Source organism: Panulirus ornatus, chromosome 22 (genome assembly GCF_036320965.1).
Source record: "Panulirus ornatus isolate Po-2019 chromosome 22, ASM3632096v1, whole genome shotgun sequence".
NCBI classification, from domain to species: Eukaryota; Metazoa; Arthropoda; class Malacostraca; order Decapoda; family Palinuridae; genus Panulirus; species Panulirus ornatus.
In genome coordinates, this window is record NC_092245.1 from 8,295,897 (window position 1) to 8,304,017 (window position 8,121).

General features: G+C 41.2%; 1 long non-coding RNA gene across 2 annotated transcripts in view; it reads right to left on the bottom strand.

Annotated features, from left to right (window-relative positions):
• Window positions 1-2,862: 2,862 nt before the first annotated feature.
• The window catches only part of LOC139756474 (uncharacterized), a 33,761-nt gene continuing 28,502 nt past the window's right edge, over window positions 2,863-8,121 (bottom strand). The window contains exon 3 of one of the 2 annotated variants that reach the window (XR_011714354.1): window positions 2,863-3,024. This is a non-coding gene — a long non-coding RNA (uncharacterized lncRNA). Of the gene's footprint in view, window positions 3,025-3,306; window positions 3,515-8,121 lie in introns of those variants that run through there. The other variant, XR_011714353.1, reaches the window with a different exon arrangement.

Here is an 8,121-nt window from a genome sequence, read left to right on the forward strand (position 1 = left end):
GGGGGAGACCAATTTGGAGGTGGAATGATGGAGTGAATAAGATTGTGAGTGCTCACGGCTTGAACAGGCAGGAGGGTTAAATGATGTGCATGGGATGGTGCATTTGAACAATATGTTACACAGGGGGCAATGTGCTGTCAGTGGACTAAACTAGGACATATGAAGCAGCTGGTGAAACTACAGAAAGGTGTGTGAGGCCTGGTTGAGGATGTGGTTTCAGTGCAATGCATGATGGAGAATGCATGTAAGGGAATGAGGCACTTTCTTTGTTCCTGGTGCGACCTCACCTACTCAGGAAATGCAGACTCATATGAGACAGAAAGAAAGAAATGTGTTTAGGAAGAACTTTGTATTAGGTCCATCTTGTCTTTGTACAGATAGGTAATGAAATTGTAATGTAAAATCAGTTGGCTTGTGTGTGTCATACACTAATTCAGTTTTGAGGAAATTAGATGTTTTATTTAGAATAAAAGAATCAATAATTCAGTGATTCATAATTCAATTACTACTATATTTAATTGATGCATTTTGAACGGAAGAGAAGCAAGTTTATTTAGTGTGGGTTATTTGAACTTGGCAGCTGGACTGATGTATTGATGATTGCTGTAAAAAGATGATGCAAAACTTGTTATTATTATTATTTTGCTTTGTCGCTGTCTCCCGCATTAGCGAGGTAGCGCAAGGAAACAGACGAAAGATTGGCCCAACCCACCCACATACACATGTATATACATACACGTCCACACACGCAAATATACATACCTATACATCTCAATGTACACATATATGTACACATACAGACAGATACATATATACACATGTACATAATTCATACTGTCTGCCTTTATTTATACCCATCGCCACCTCGCCACACATGGAATAACAACCCCCTCCCCCCTCATGTGTGCGAGGTAGCGCTAGGAAAAGACAACAAAGGCCCCATTCGTTCACAATCAGTCTCTAGCTGTCATGTGATAATGCACCGAAACCTCAGCTCCCTTTCCACATCCAGGCCCCACTTGCTATTAATAATAATTAAAGTTGAGTTTTTTAAAAAAAGATTGTTAGCTCTGCCTCACATAATTATTTTTCCATCCACTACAGTTGGTATCTGGATTAAAAACTCCAGGTTTGGAGTTTGCTGGCAAAAATTGGTGATAAAAGGTCTAATTTTCAACATTAGTAATACTGCCATTAGGTATGGATATTTTTTTGTGTTGGATGAGTCAGTGTGCTTGAGCATGGTAGAAGACAGTATAGCAATAGCAGGCTGCTGTCATACCATCCATGCCATTCCTAGTCCTCACTAATTACGCTGATATTCTTGCTGTATGTAAATCAGGTCAATTAATTGAATTAAATGAAGATGAGTGTCCATTTAGTGAAGATGAGAGGTGTAGTGACTGGAGGAAATGGTGAGGTTGCACGTAATCCACACACACACACACACACAACACACACTCACACACACACACACACACACACACACACACACACACACACACACTGCTACTGTAATGAACATGGTGCATGAGTGATGGGGGTGGCATGGATAGAGTGGAAAGATGGACTTGGGACTGACAAGGTATGCCATTCAAGCCAGAAGGCTCACATTCAGGAACTGAAAATATTTGTTCAGTAAATGATAACACTGTGTAACACAATTTTTGTTCTTGGGTAGTAAGTGTTATTTCCTTATTGCTTATATGAAAAGATACAGAGAAAGGCTATTATTCATTTCAAACTTTGCTTTTGTGACCAGGACAGTGATATTTTAAGATTTATCTATTTCCAGTTGGACAATGGGCTAATTTGCACATTTTTATTCATATAAAGTCAGAAAAACAACAACATATAAATCAAAATTAACATGTATTTACACTAATGTTAAACAAAAGTGATCACAAAAGATTTAGAGTGAGTAGTTTTTTGAAATTTACTATTGTACTGTAAATCACTTTCACGAATCAGACCCCCAAATGTAAACTCCCATCATGTTCACATTATATGTTACTTGGTAGCAGTGTTCAGAGTTCAGTATATCCTTGTGGAAGCACTCACCTTGCTCCACCGGATACGCTCCCAAGTTCTCCTTTAATAAATCAAGATGAGCGTCAAGGATATGGACTTGAGGCTGCAGCCCATTTTGCCATAGTTCTTTATCATACTTTCAACCAGCTCCGCTTAGTCTTCGGCCTTGTAATTGTCCAGGAAGCCCTGAACCATAACAACAAAGCAGTACCAAGCTGTTTTCTCTTTCCTAGTGAGCTTCTGGGAATTCTTTGCACTCCAGGATCTTCTTTATCTGTGGTCTGCCGAAGACACTTGCTTTGACCTTTGCTTCAGACAATGTAGGGAAGAATTCTTGAAGGTACTTGAGAGCTGCAGACTCCTTATCTAGAGCTGTGATAAATTGTTTCATAAGGCCTGATTTTATGTGCAGTGGTGGCATCAACACCTTCTAGGGTAAACCAGTGGCTCCCACTTGATGTTCATCCCCAGCTGTCCCATAGGCAAAGATAGCAGGGAAACTTGGTAAAACTACCTTGGATACCCATCAGGAATGCCACCATTTTGAAGTCTTTGATAACCTCCCAGCTGTACTCATCATACTTCAAGATGCTTCGCAAAGTCTTGACACTGCTGTATTCTTTAAGGTGCACCGAATGAGCCAGAGGAAGAGAGTGGTACTTGTTCTTGTCATGGAGCAGCACGGCTTTGAGGCTCCTGGATGAACTGTAAATAAAGAGATGCCACTCATTCAGATTACAGGCAATTCCAATTGCCTCAAATAGATTGGTTACATTGTGGCAGATGCAGAGCCCATTTTGATGGGTGAAGAAGCTGGAAAAACCTAGGTGACACTTCCTCTGATCTGCGATTTGCACACTTTCATCCAAGTTTCCCTACTTGAGCCTAGACATCAAAAGCTCAGCATTGGACTTTGTGATACCAAGATCTCTGATCAAGTCGTTGAGGTCTTTTTGATTGGGGTAGTATGGGTTTCTCTCCTCAGCTGCAACTCTGAAATTATGAGTGTATGTCTTCCTCCCCTTCTGACTACTATTTATATTACTAGAAACTTTTAGAAAGTTCTATATCAGCTACTCAGCACTGAATCTATCTGGAATGTTCTGAAAAATAGATGAATTTCAAAATATCACTGTCCTGATCACAAAAGCAAAGTTTCAAAGGAATGATAGCTATTTTCTATACTTTTTTGATATAATCAATTGGAGAATAACACTTATTACCAAGGAAAAAGAAATGTAAAATTTGTCAAGAGTGCAATTGAAAGAAACTTGATATTTTTCTTTTTTCTTTTATTTATGATTACCCCAGGACCAATTTCTGTACATCTTGGTGTTACCCAAAGCCTTCTAAAGCTTCATGTAGTCCAAGGCTGCACTACTTCCTAAAGTTTTGTGTAGTCCAAGGCTGCACTACTTATATTACTAGAAACTTTTAGAAAGTTCTATATCAGCTACTCAGCACTGAATCTATCTGGAATGTTCTGAAAAATAGATGAATTTCAAAATATCACTGTCCTGATCACAAAAGCAAAGTTTCAAAGGAATGATAGCAATTTTCTATACTTTTTTGATATAATCAATTGGAAAATAACACTTATTACCAAGGAAAAAGAAATGTAAAATTTGTCAAGAGTGCATTTGAAAGAAACTTGATATTTTTCTTTTTTCTTTTATTTATGATTACCCCAGGACCAATTTCTGTACGTCTTGGTGTTACCCAAAGCCTTCTAAAGCTTCATGTAGTCCAAGGCTGCACTACTTCCTAAAGCTTTGTGTAGTCCAAGGCTGCACTACTTCCAATAGCAGGGAAATGTAGACTCCTTTGGAGTGAAAAATTCATTGACTAGACAATACTCTTATTGATACAGCCTAGCCACAAATCTTACCTGGATGTTCTGGCTCTGAGTGAGATGAAGCTCAAGAGTAAAGGGAAAGAGTGATTTGGGAAAGTCTTGGGAGTAAAGTCAGGGGTTGGTGAGAGGACAAGAGCCAAGGGAGGAGTAGCACTACTGAAGCATGAATTGTGGGAGTATGTGATTGAGTGTGTGATAGAGTATGTGGGTAAAACTGAAAGTGGATGGAGAGCTATGGATGATTATTGGTGCATATTCACTTGGTCATGAGAAGAAAGATCATGAGAGACAAGTGTTTTGGGAGGAACTGAGTGAATGTGTCAGCAGCTTTGATCCACAAGACCAGGTTTTAGTGATGGGTGATTTAAATGTGAAGGTTAGTAATGTGGCAGTTGAGGGTATAATTGGTGTACATGGGGGTATTCAGTGTTGTAATTGGAATGGTGAAGAGCTTGTGAATTTGCATGTTGAAAAAAGAGTGGTGATTGGGATACCTGGTTTAAAAAGAGAAATATACATAAGTATATGTATGTGAGTTGGAGAGATGGTCAAAGGGCATTATTAGATTACATGTTAATTGAAAGGCATGTAAAAAAGGGACTTATAGATGTTCATGTGTTGAGAGGGGCAGCTGGAGGGATGTCTGATCACTATCTTGTGGAGGCGAAGGTGAAGATTTGTAGAGGTTTTCAAAAGAGAGGAGAGAATGTTAGGGAGAAGAGTGGTGATAGTAAGTGAACTTGGAGAGGAGACTTGCGTGAGGAAGTACCAGAAGAGATTGTTTGTAGAATGGCAGAAGGGTGAGAGCAAATGACGTGATGGGAATGGGTGAGGAATGGGATGTATTTAGAAAAGCAGTGATGGCTTGTGCGAAAGGTGTGTGGCATGAGAAAGGTGGGAGGTGGGCAGATTAGTAAGGGTAGTGAGTGGTGCAATGAAGTAAAGTTGTTAGTGAAAGAGAAAAGAAAGGCGTTTGGACTATATTTCCAAGGAAGGGGTGCAAATAATTGGGAGATGTATAAGAGAAAGCAGTAGGAGGTCAAGAGAAAGGTGCAAGGGTTGCAAAAGAGGGCAAATGAGAGTTGGGTTGAGAGAGCATCCTTAAACTTTAGGAGGATAAAAAGATGTCTTGGAAGGAGGTAAATAATGCGTGTAAGAGAAGAGAACAAAAGTCTTCGATAACTTACCCCCATCGGTGAAGGGGGTAAGTGGGGAAGTAATAACAGGTAGTGGTGAAGTGAGAAGGAGATGGAGTATTTTGAAGGTTTGTTGAATGTGTTTGATGATAGTGTGGCAGATATTTGGTGTTTTGGTCAGGGTGGTGTGTGAAGTGAGAGAGGTCAGGGAGACCCTAGTATACCACATCATTCCAATTCACTCTATTCTTTGCATGTCTTTCACCCTCCTGTATGTTCATGTCCCGATCGCTCAAAATCTTTTTCACTCCATCCTTCCACCCCCAATTTGGTCTCCCGCTTTTCCTTGTTCCCTCTACCTCCGACACATATATCCTCTTAATCAATCATTCTTGCTCATTCTCTCCATGTGACCAAACCATTTCAATACACCCTCCTCTGCTCTCTCAACCACACTCTTTCTTGCCACACATCTCTCTTACCCTTTCATTACTTACTTGATCAAACCACCTCACACCACATATTGTCCTCAAACATCTTATTTCCAACACATCCCCCCTTCTCTGCACAACCCTATCTATAGCCCACGCCTCGCAACCATAAACATTGTTGGAACCACTGTTCCTTCGTACATATTTGCCATTTCCCGCATTAGGGAGGTAGTGATGAGAACAGAAGACTGAGCCTAGGAAGGAAAATCCTCACTTGGCCCTATCCTTGGGGATAGGGGAAAAAGAATACTTCCCATGTATTCCTTGCATGTCGTAGAAGATGACTAAATGGGGCGGGAGCAGAGGGCTGGAACCCCCCTCCCCTTGTATTTAGATTTCTAAAAGGGGAAACAGAGGAAGTCATGCAGGGAGTGCTCATCCCCCTCAAAGGCTCAGATTAGGATGTCTGAATGTGTGTGGATGTAACTAGGATGAGAAAGAAGGAGAGATAGGTAGTATGTCTGAGGAAAGGAATCTGGATGGTTTGGCTCTGTGTGAAGCGAAGCTTGAGAGTAAAGGGGAAGAGTGGTTTAGGAATGTCCTGGGAGTAAAGTCAAGGGTTGGTGAGAGGACAAGAGCAAAGGCAGGAGTAGCACTACTCCTGAAGCAGTAGTTGTGGTAGTATGTGACAGAGTGTAATGAATTAAATTCTAGAGTGATGTGGGTGAAACTGAAAGTGGATAGAGAGAGATGGGTGATTATTGGTGCCTATGCACCTGGTCATGAGAAGAAAAATCATGAGAGTCAAGTGTTTTGAGAGTAGCTGAGTGAGTGTGTTAGCAGCTTTGATGCATGATACCAGGTTATAGTGATGGGTGATATGAATGCGAAGGTGAGTAAATGTGGCAGTACATGGTGTACATGGGGTGTTTAGTGTTGTAAATGGAAATGGTGAAGAGCTTGTGGATTTGAGTGCTGAAAAAGGACTAGTGATTGGAAATACCCGTTTAAAAAGAGAGATATACATAAGTATACGTATGTTAAAACGTCAACCTCTGTATGAAACATCACTTGAATTCACTGTATCCCGTGAACACCTTTCACCTTCCTGTATGTTCAGGCCCCAACCGCTCAAAATCTTTTTCACTACATCCTTCCACCTCCAGTTTGGTCTCCCACTTCTTGTTCCCTCCACCTCTGACACATATATGCTCTGTCAACTTTCCTCACTCATTCTCTCCATATGTCCAAACCATTTCAACATACCCTCTTCTCCTTTCTCAACCACACTCTTTTTATCACCACACATCTACCATACCCTTTCATTACTTACTCGACCAAACCACCTCACACCACATATTGTCCTCAAACATTTCATTTCCAGCATATCCACCCTTTTCCGCACAACCTTATCTATAGCCCATGCATTGCATCCACATAACATCATTGGAAATACTATTCCTTCAGACATACTCATTTTTACCCTTCGAGATAATGTTCTCTCTTTGCACCTATTCTTCATGGCTCCCAGAATTTTGCCCCCTCCTCCGCCCTATGACTGACTTCCGCTTCCATGTCCATTCACTGCCAAATCCACTCCCAGGTATCTAAAACACTTCACTTCCTCCAGTTTTTCTCCAATCATATGCACACCCCAAGTAACCTATCCCTCAACCTGTTGAACCTAATGCCCTTGTTTTTTCTTATTCTTGCTTGACTTTCTCCTTTCATTCACTCTTCGAAATTCAGTCACCAAGCTCTGCATTTTCTCCCTTGAATCTGTTGCCAGTACTGTATCATCAGCGAACAACAACTGACTCACTTCACTGGCCTTTTCTTCTCCCCAGAGACTGCATACTTGACCCCCTATCCAAGATTATCGCATTTATCTCCCTCTCAACCCGATCCATAAACAAATTGACCTGCCGTGGTGACATCACGCATCTCTGCCACAGATGAATCTTCCCTTGGAACTACTTACTCTCCTCTCTTCCTTCTTGTACACGTGCCTTACACCCATGATAAAAACTTTTCACTGTTTTTAGCGGGTTTCTTCCCACACCGTATGTTCTGAAGACCTTCCACAATGCATCTCTGTCAATCCTATCTTATGCCTTCTCCAGATCCATTAAAGTCATATACATATCCATCTGATTTTCTAAGCATTTCTCATCCTCATTCATCAAAGCAAACACTTGATCCACACGCCCTCTACCGCTTCTGAAACCACACTGCTCCTCACCAGCCTGTCGCTCTGTACATTTCTTCACCCTCTCAATCAATACCCTCCCGTACAACTTACCAGGCATACTCAACAAACTTATGCCTTTGTAGTTTGAACACTCATTTTTATCCCCTTTGTCTTTATGCAATGGCATTCTGCCAATCCTCAAGCACTTCACCATGATTCATACACACACTGAATATCCTTACCAACCAATCAACACCACAGTCACCCCCTTTCTTGATAAATTCTACTGCAATATCATCCAAACCCGCCGCCTTGCCGGGTTTCAACTTACTACAGGCTTTCACCACCTCTGCTCTCTTCACCGAACCATTCTTCATGACTCTCACTCTGCATAAAATCCTGATCAAAACACCCTACATCTGCCACTCTGTCATCAAGCACCTTCAACATCTGTCGTCAAACACCTTCAACAATACT